The sequence below is a fragment of the Pinus tabuliformis genome, chromosome Q, assembly GCF_031772625.1.
Source record: "Pinus tabuliformis cultivar Carrire ecotype Pingquan chromosome Q, CPIR1, whole genome shotgun sequence".
Taxonomy (NCBI): domain Eukaryota; kingdom Viridiplantae; phylum Streptophyta; class Pinopsida; order Pinales; family Pinaceae; genus Pinus; species Pinus tabuliformis.
Genome location: NC_142296.1, coordinates 638,823,757 through 638,831,142, shown reverse-complemented (window position 1 = coordinate 638,831,142; position 7,386 = coordinate 638,823,757).

The following is a 7,386-nucleotide window of genomic DNA, read 5'->3' as shown; positions in this document are numbered from 1 at the left end:
TCTCATAAGTGATTGTTATCTTATGGTTCATGAATTTTTAAATAAGTAAAACATGTCTTATACTAGTTCACCCCCCTCTTAATATAAGTGTGTTCTTAACAAAAGGTTTTTGAAATGGATACAAGTAAAAATGACTTTAGATTTATGGGCCCCACCCCATTTATAGGGTCTTACGCCAAACGTTAGGGGGTCATTAAGGAGTTTGACAACATTTGCACCTCTCTTGTATCCAAAATAATTCGGGTGATCCAAGAAATTTTACCAATGTCTTTGAGTGCATTATTTAAAGCATTCACACTACAAGGAGTTCAAAATAGATGCTTGTACCTGCTTTAAATCATCAACCCTGCAGACCTACAAATTGGTGCAACATCTGTGATCACTTGAACTACATTTGTAGGACCTATCTCATCAATTGCATCTTTTAATACCTCATACTGAAAGGCTGCATCCTTCATCTTTCCAGTACAATCAATTTCCCTTAAGAAATATGGTCTAGTTGGAGAGGTGATAATGATGTTCAACAAAGACCTTTGTTGAATATTTGTCCAACCATCTATGACGATTGAACACCCATATTCAACCCATGATTTTTTAAGGCCTTCCATCACCCCCTGCATCTTTGTGACCCCTCTATCTAACAATGTTGTCCTCAATTTATTGTAACCAGGGGGCTGAAATGATGGACCAACAACAATGAATTTCTTTATCATCTCTTTGTACCGAGGGGAATGAGTGGCATTAAATGATATTCCATTGGTAAAGAAGAATTCAACCAATGCATCCTCAACCTCATTCTTGCATTTCACATTGAATAACTCCGCCACAACATCTATGCCTTTCTTACTTGAACTAGATTTACTGGAACCTAAATCAGTTGAATCTTTTTCATTGATTTCTCTTTGTGAGTACTCTTCTTCTATGCTTAATTTTTTTGGTTTTTTGAAGACAATAGAGTTGTCCTCATCCATCTCTACAATGCCACTTGTGGTAGCCATGTGAAGTTTAGTAAGTTTAATTCTCTTTTCCAATGGACAAGTGCATGCCTTTACTCCATCTCCAGGAATAGATAAAAGATGATTGTAACCCTAGTGTAGCTTCCCTTGAAATTATGACCACAAAGGTTGCATGCCCACTCCTCTAAACCACCACTGTTTTGCTTTTTATTCTTGGTGATTTTTTTGACAAATTGAAGCAAGGGTTTCTTTGTGTTGATTAAAACTTAATTTTCTGTTGCCCCTGCTAATGTTCCACCCTCAGGTTGAGCAATTGTTGAAGTATTTCAGTCCATTTGATTTGTTTTTAGAGGTGAATACAATAGATTTGTTTTAAAATTTTAAGGAAAAAAAATTAAAAATATTAGACATACTACTGGTTAAAAAATTAAAAATAAAAACAAAATTTTAAACTTACTTGGCAACCAAAAATGCACTATTGCTCCAAGTTTTTTGATAACTCCAAGCAAGACACTGAAAACTCCGATAGAAAATTAAAAACACTCAAAAAATAAAAATAAAAATGATTATTTATGGGTTCTAATGATGACAGATAAATCATAAACTAAAGTTAAAATTTTTGTAGCGTTCTAACCTGCGTTTTTCTGGCTCAACTTCTAACTTTTGGCATGCCTTCCTCGCTGCTCAGTAACCAAAACACAAAATTGTATTTATTTGCTCATTGTTGGGCGTTTAAACTGTTCGGTGTGAGGGGTGTGAAACGCTGGGCGTGAAGGGCGTGAACTGCTGAGCGTGAAGGTTGTCTCACTGCTCATTGCTGGGCATGAAGCCTGCATCCAGGTGAACCCCTGTCGTGAAACTTGCCCGAAAGCCTACGTGAAACACTGAAAACCCTCCTGTGCGTGTGAAGAAAACTGCCTGCGTGAAGCTTGAACTCTCTCTGTCGGCTGAATGTTAAATGAAAGAAAATGTTATGTGGGTTATGTTTTATTTTTAACTTTTACCTTTGTGAACTTAGGTATGCGTTAGGGTAGGTAAACGATATATATATATATATATTTTTTTTTTAAATTTAGAATTTAGAATTAAGTTTTGATTTTTATTTTTTATTTATAAAAAATGAAAATTTTTAATTTTTTTTTAAGTTGTAAATTTAAATTTTATTGGGGACGTCTAGAAGTCCTTGATTTATTGAGATACGTTTTGGAAGTCCCCAAAAGGTCCCCGATTTTTGAGGGACGACTAGGGGATGGCCTTGAAGTTCCCAAGTCCCCGATTGAGTCCCCGACAAATTTGGAATGTTTCCGACAAGTTCTAAAGTCCTTGGATTACCGGAACGGAGGAAACATCATGAATTATGGTGGGGACGGGTCCCCGTGCAACATAGCTTTATCCCATTAAGATCGAGAGTCCATATAATATAGATATATAAGAATAAGTTCTCATATTCCGTTCTGATAAGTATGCTAATCTATACACTCAAACTCCCAAAATTATTTAGGGATTACTATGCTAGATGCTCAATTGCATCATGTTGACCTCTTATCTCATGCATGACTCGTAGGCCATTTTCATTTCAGTTCATCACTCATCATCTCCCCACGTAGACTCATATAAGGGGCCCCACCCTTGATTGTAGTGATCATTATCACCATAAAAAATAGTCATTTGGTCGTATTTGTTCTTGGAACTTGTTTCCTTATTTGTACATATCTATATTCTTTTATTCATTGATAATATAGAAATACAAAAACATCCAAAAAAAACTCAAAATACCAACATGAGCAAAATATCAATATTCACATCATTTCAATGTTCAAATAACATCTCTTCACTTAGTCATATTCCTTTTCATCCTTGGTTGGATCACTTGAATTGATTCACCCTTGTTTCCATTTGATTGTATCTATCTATAACACTTACCATAAAAAATAGTCATTTTGTCGTATTTGTTCATGGAACTTGTTTCCTTATTTGTACATATCTATATTTTTTTATTCATTAATAATATAGAAATACAAAAACATCCAAAAAAAAACTCAAAATACCAACATGAGTGAAATATCAATATTCACATCATTTCAACGTCCAAATAACATCTCTTCACTTAGTCATATTCCTTGTCATCCTTGGGTTGATCACTTGAATTGACTCACCCATGTTTCCATTTGATTGTATCTATCTATAACACTTACTATATCCCAATACGATTCATTCTGATTCAATAGATCTACCCTCCAAATAATTATTGGTCATATCATCTAGAGTCACGACGCAAGTTCATCCATTTAGTTTGAAATTGTCCACATAATCCTTAGTCCTTGTTTTGCGCAAGTATCCAATCAATGGTTTTTCATAACTCAACACTATGTTGTATTATATTATACAGATTGTTACTATTTCCCACATTGAAACACATTTCCTCTCATGAACCAAGAGAGGTATTGAGTCTGACAATAATTGAATACATCTAGTTTATCCTTGTCAAAGTCCCAATTCATTATAGTTGGTTCCTTAGTGATCCTTATGATTCAAAATGATCCCATGTCTTGTGTTCCCCAAATAATCACTCCTATTGACAACCATTTTCTTATTTTGGGAGTGTGTAAAGTAGTCTTCAAATACCTTAGGTCCCCATTCATCATTATCAATGGTCGATGTCGGATTGAGCAGAGAGAATCGTCATTGCTCTTTGATTTATTAGTGTCCCTTATGTTTGATTCTATGACATTAGAAGAGATTGTACAACATGGTGGTTGTAATGTCCCAATGTCAGTTGAAGACCCCTGATATTGTATGTTTGCAGGTGCCTCCCTTATGGTGAATACTTACAGGTTTTGGGGCCCCTTCCAATGAACAATCCTTTGCTACTACTTTTGTCCATATCCTTGATGGTGGTAGTGTTTCCATACAAGGATCTTCAGTGAAGAGCACTATTGTTTAGTGATTGAACCTATCTTCATACAAACATATTATGTTGTTTTGATATGGCCCCAAGTGCCCATTTCTCCTATTTTAATACAATGTGATAGTTTTCAAGAGCATGCAAATGCCTCCCTACTTTGTATAATGAAGATGCCTTCAATATATGTTTGATTTTTTTGTAGGTGGCCTTCAACACTTTTGTAAGTGCGCACTCTCTTTCAATAATGAATGCACACACACATGAAAGAAACAATGATGTATTTTAGGTGTACAAATGCTTGTAACCTCAAACATCAAGGGGCCACTATTATCATTTCAATTTCTCACAAATGATATTTCAATGAGAATACAACATAGCATCACTGCTTGGTAATTTCTCACAAATGATACTATTATCATTTCAATTTCTCACAAATGATAATAAATTTGGGGTGAAAAATGGGCCTTATAAACAAAACTTATATTGATAAGCAAGAAATTTGAAAATGATAATAGTAAAATATGATTGTCATATTTTTATTCATCATTACTTGGTAATCGATAGAGTAAATATGGGGTGAAAATGGGCCTTGTAAACAAAATTAATATTGATTATATTGTAGGAACCTTTCGGATATTGACTATATTGCAGGAATTTTTTGTGTGGGCACCAAACCACTACATGAGGGATTTACTTATTTGGGCTTTAGGTTAAAGCCCAACTACTACAGATCAGAGGATTGGACATGGTTACTTACTAAATTCCAAAATAAGCTTATATGTTGGACACATCGTTGAATTCTCGGTGGGAGATTCACCTTGGTTCAAGATGTCTAACAACAAATGTCTACATATTGGACGCATTTGTTGGCACTCCCATCACACATTATTTCTAAGATTGGTTCTTTATTATCCCGCTTTTTATGGTTTGGGACTAATATGGATTGGAAAATACACTTAGTCAAATGGGATACTATTTCCAGATCAAAGGAACTTGGAGGTTGGGGTATTTTGAACACCCAAATATTTGGCTGGTCACTGCTCTTGAAGTCACTTTGGCGGGCTCTATTTGGTATTGGTATATGGGGGGAGATTATTAAAGCAAAATATCATAAGAGAAGGCCTCTCATAGATTGGCTCAGAATGGGAGAGATTGGGAAAAGGGAGGGATCATACATCTGGTTGAGCTTCCAGAAGATAAAGTACTAGTTTACGCAAAGATTAAAATGTTCTTTTGGTAAGGGCAATATGATTATCATTGGATGAGACCATATATTGGGTGTATGTAACCTCTCCTGAATTTCTGATGGCACTATTGTGGCGTTACAATAGAGGGGTCTTTTTTTCTTCGGTCAAGTGATTAGCAGATGGAACGGATTACATCTGATATGGAAAGAGGATGAGAAAATCATATTACATGGAGACGCTATACTAGCGTGGAATAGTTACATCAATGATCTCAAACACATTGGTCTATGTGGGAACACGAGAGGAGACTCGCTCATTTGGGCTGGAATACTCAAACAAGGATCTGTAGTGGTCCCCAACAATTACAGGTACATCATGAATTTTATATATGATTCTTCTGTACTGCCATGGCTTCTTTCCATTTGGTGGTGGAATGCCCCTTTGAAGATAATTTTATTCATCTGGATGGTTTGGAAAAATAGAATATTAAATTGGGACAATCTTTACAAGCAGGGCTTCCAAGGCCCTGGATGGTGCCCCTTGTGTGGTGAGGCAAATGAATATGTTTCACACCTGTCTCTTTTTGCAATACCACTCTTCAGATTTGGTCACAAATTCTTTTTTTACGTTTTACGGTGGGGAACGTCCAAATATAGTATGCATATATACATCCCCCTATATGTCATCTTGGCAACTTGGAAGGCACAAAATATTTATATTTTTGAAGGGATACAAATTAATGTGTTTCAGATATGATCCAAAATCCTTACATGGTTGGAGACACTGGAACCTCGCCTGTTGACCATGAAGGACCTGTCTACTTGGTACATGCCCCCTTTGATTTCTTTGCCTGCAGGTTTCTTTGACGATGTAGCCCAGTGGGGACATTGTGGATGCGGGGTTTCACTACTAATCCAGGTGGATATTGGTGGCCATCCACCTATTCCACTTAGACCCCCACTGTTGTTTCTTTTTAGTTTCCTTAATTGTAGCACAACTTACTATTTTTGGCAGTTTTTCAGGTCCTAAACTTCTGGAGCCATTTTGAGGGACTAAAAGGTGTTTTTAGGGAAAACGGAGAGACCAGAAAAGTCCTAAACAGACTATTGATTTGATTTTGCTTCAATTTTGGCCTCCTCGTTGAGATCTTCAAAACGAGGTATTACGATAGCCAAACAGAGATCGTATGCTGAAGCTACGACCCGGGGAAGTTGATGTACCAATTTACCCAAACGAAGCCCACATTTTTGGCTTTTCATCTCCTAGGGTTAGGTTTTTGGATGTCTAGGGGTTTCCATTGTTTCTCAATAATAAATAGGCCTTTGAGTCTCATTGTAACACAGTTCAAAGGTATGTATCTGCCACATCTCTTCTTAGAGATAAGCTACCATCTCCTGAGCTAGTTTATTTTTATTTATGTATGTAAGCATATTTCAGTTCTTTGATATTAATGAAATGAAGTTTTATTTCTGCTTCATCTCTATGTATATGGGTATTTCTATTTTTCTTTTCATGTCCCCAACGAGGTCAGGTTATAAAGAGTTAGGGCTTGATTTGGTTGAACCTTTGCAAGACTAGCCTCGCAAAACCCGACGAACTCTCATGGCGGAAGAAAAGAAAGACGAGGTGGTAGGAGATCCTTTCAAAATACTACTTGAGGAAGCTCTCAAGCGACAAAGGAATGCGATGATGGATAAATTTTCCTATATCCTTTGATGACTACCCACAGGCGATGCATCTTCATCCAACAACCACTCTGGAGGTTCCACTCCTTTTAAAGTATAAGTTAACTTTTATATTCCCATATTTGAGGGATATATAAATGCAGACGCCGTAGATAAATGATTAAATCTGTTGGAAGGATATTTTTCAGTTCATGACTTTTCCAATCGGGAAAATATTACTTTTGCACTTCTCAAAGCTGCCCCACATGTCAAGGACTGGTGGGAAACCTATTGTGAACAAAAGGACGAGAGATAATCTTTACTGTTTTCAGCCGCACCCACTTGGAATTCTTTCCAAGACACCATCAAGGAGCAATATTACCTTGTCGGGAGCTATGAAGATAAATACATAAAATGGACCATGCTACGACATGGAAGGGACCATATGTGTCAGAGTTCACAAATTTTTTCCATACCATTCGCACGAATTTCCAAACCGACCATCAAGAAGCAAGGCCTATATACTCCTCTGCCTACTCCTAGTTGATCTTGGGAATCCATCTCCATGGATTACATGTCAGGCCTTCCTTCTACTAAGCATGGAAACGACTATGTTTTTGTGGTCATCGACAAATTTTGTAAGATGGCCATTTTGGTGGCCTGCAAGAAGAGTA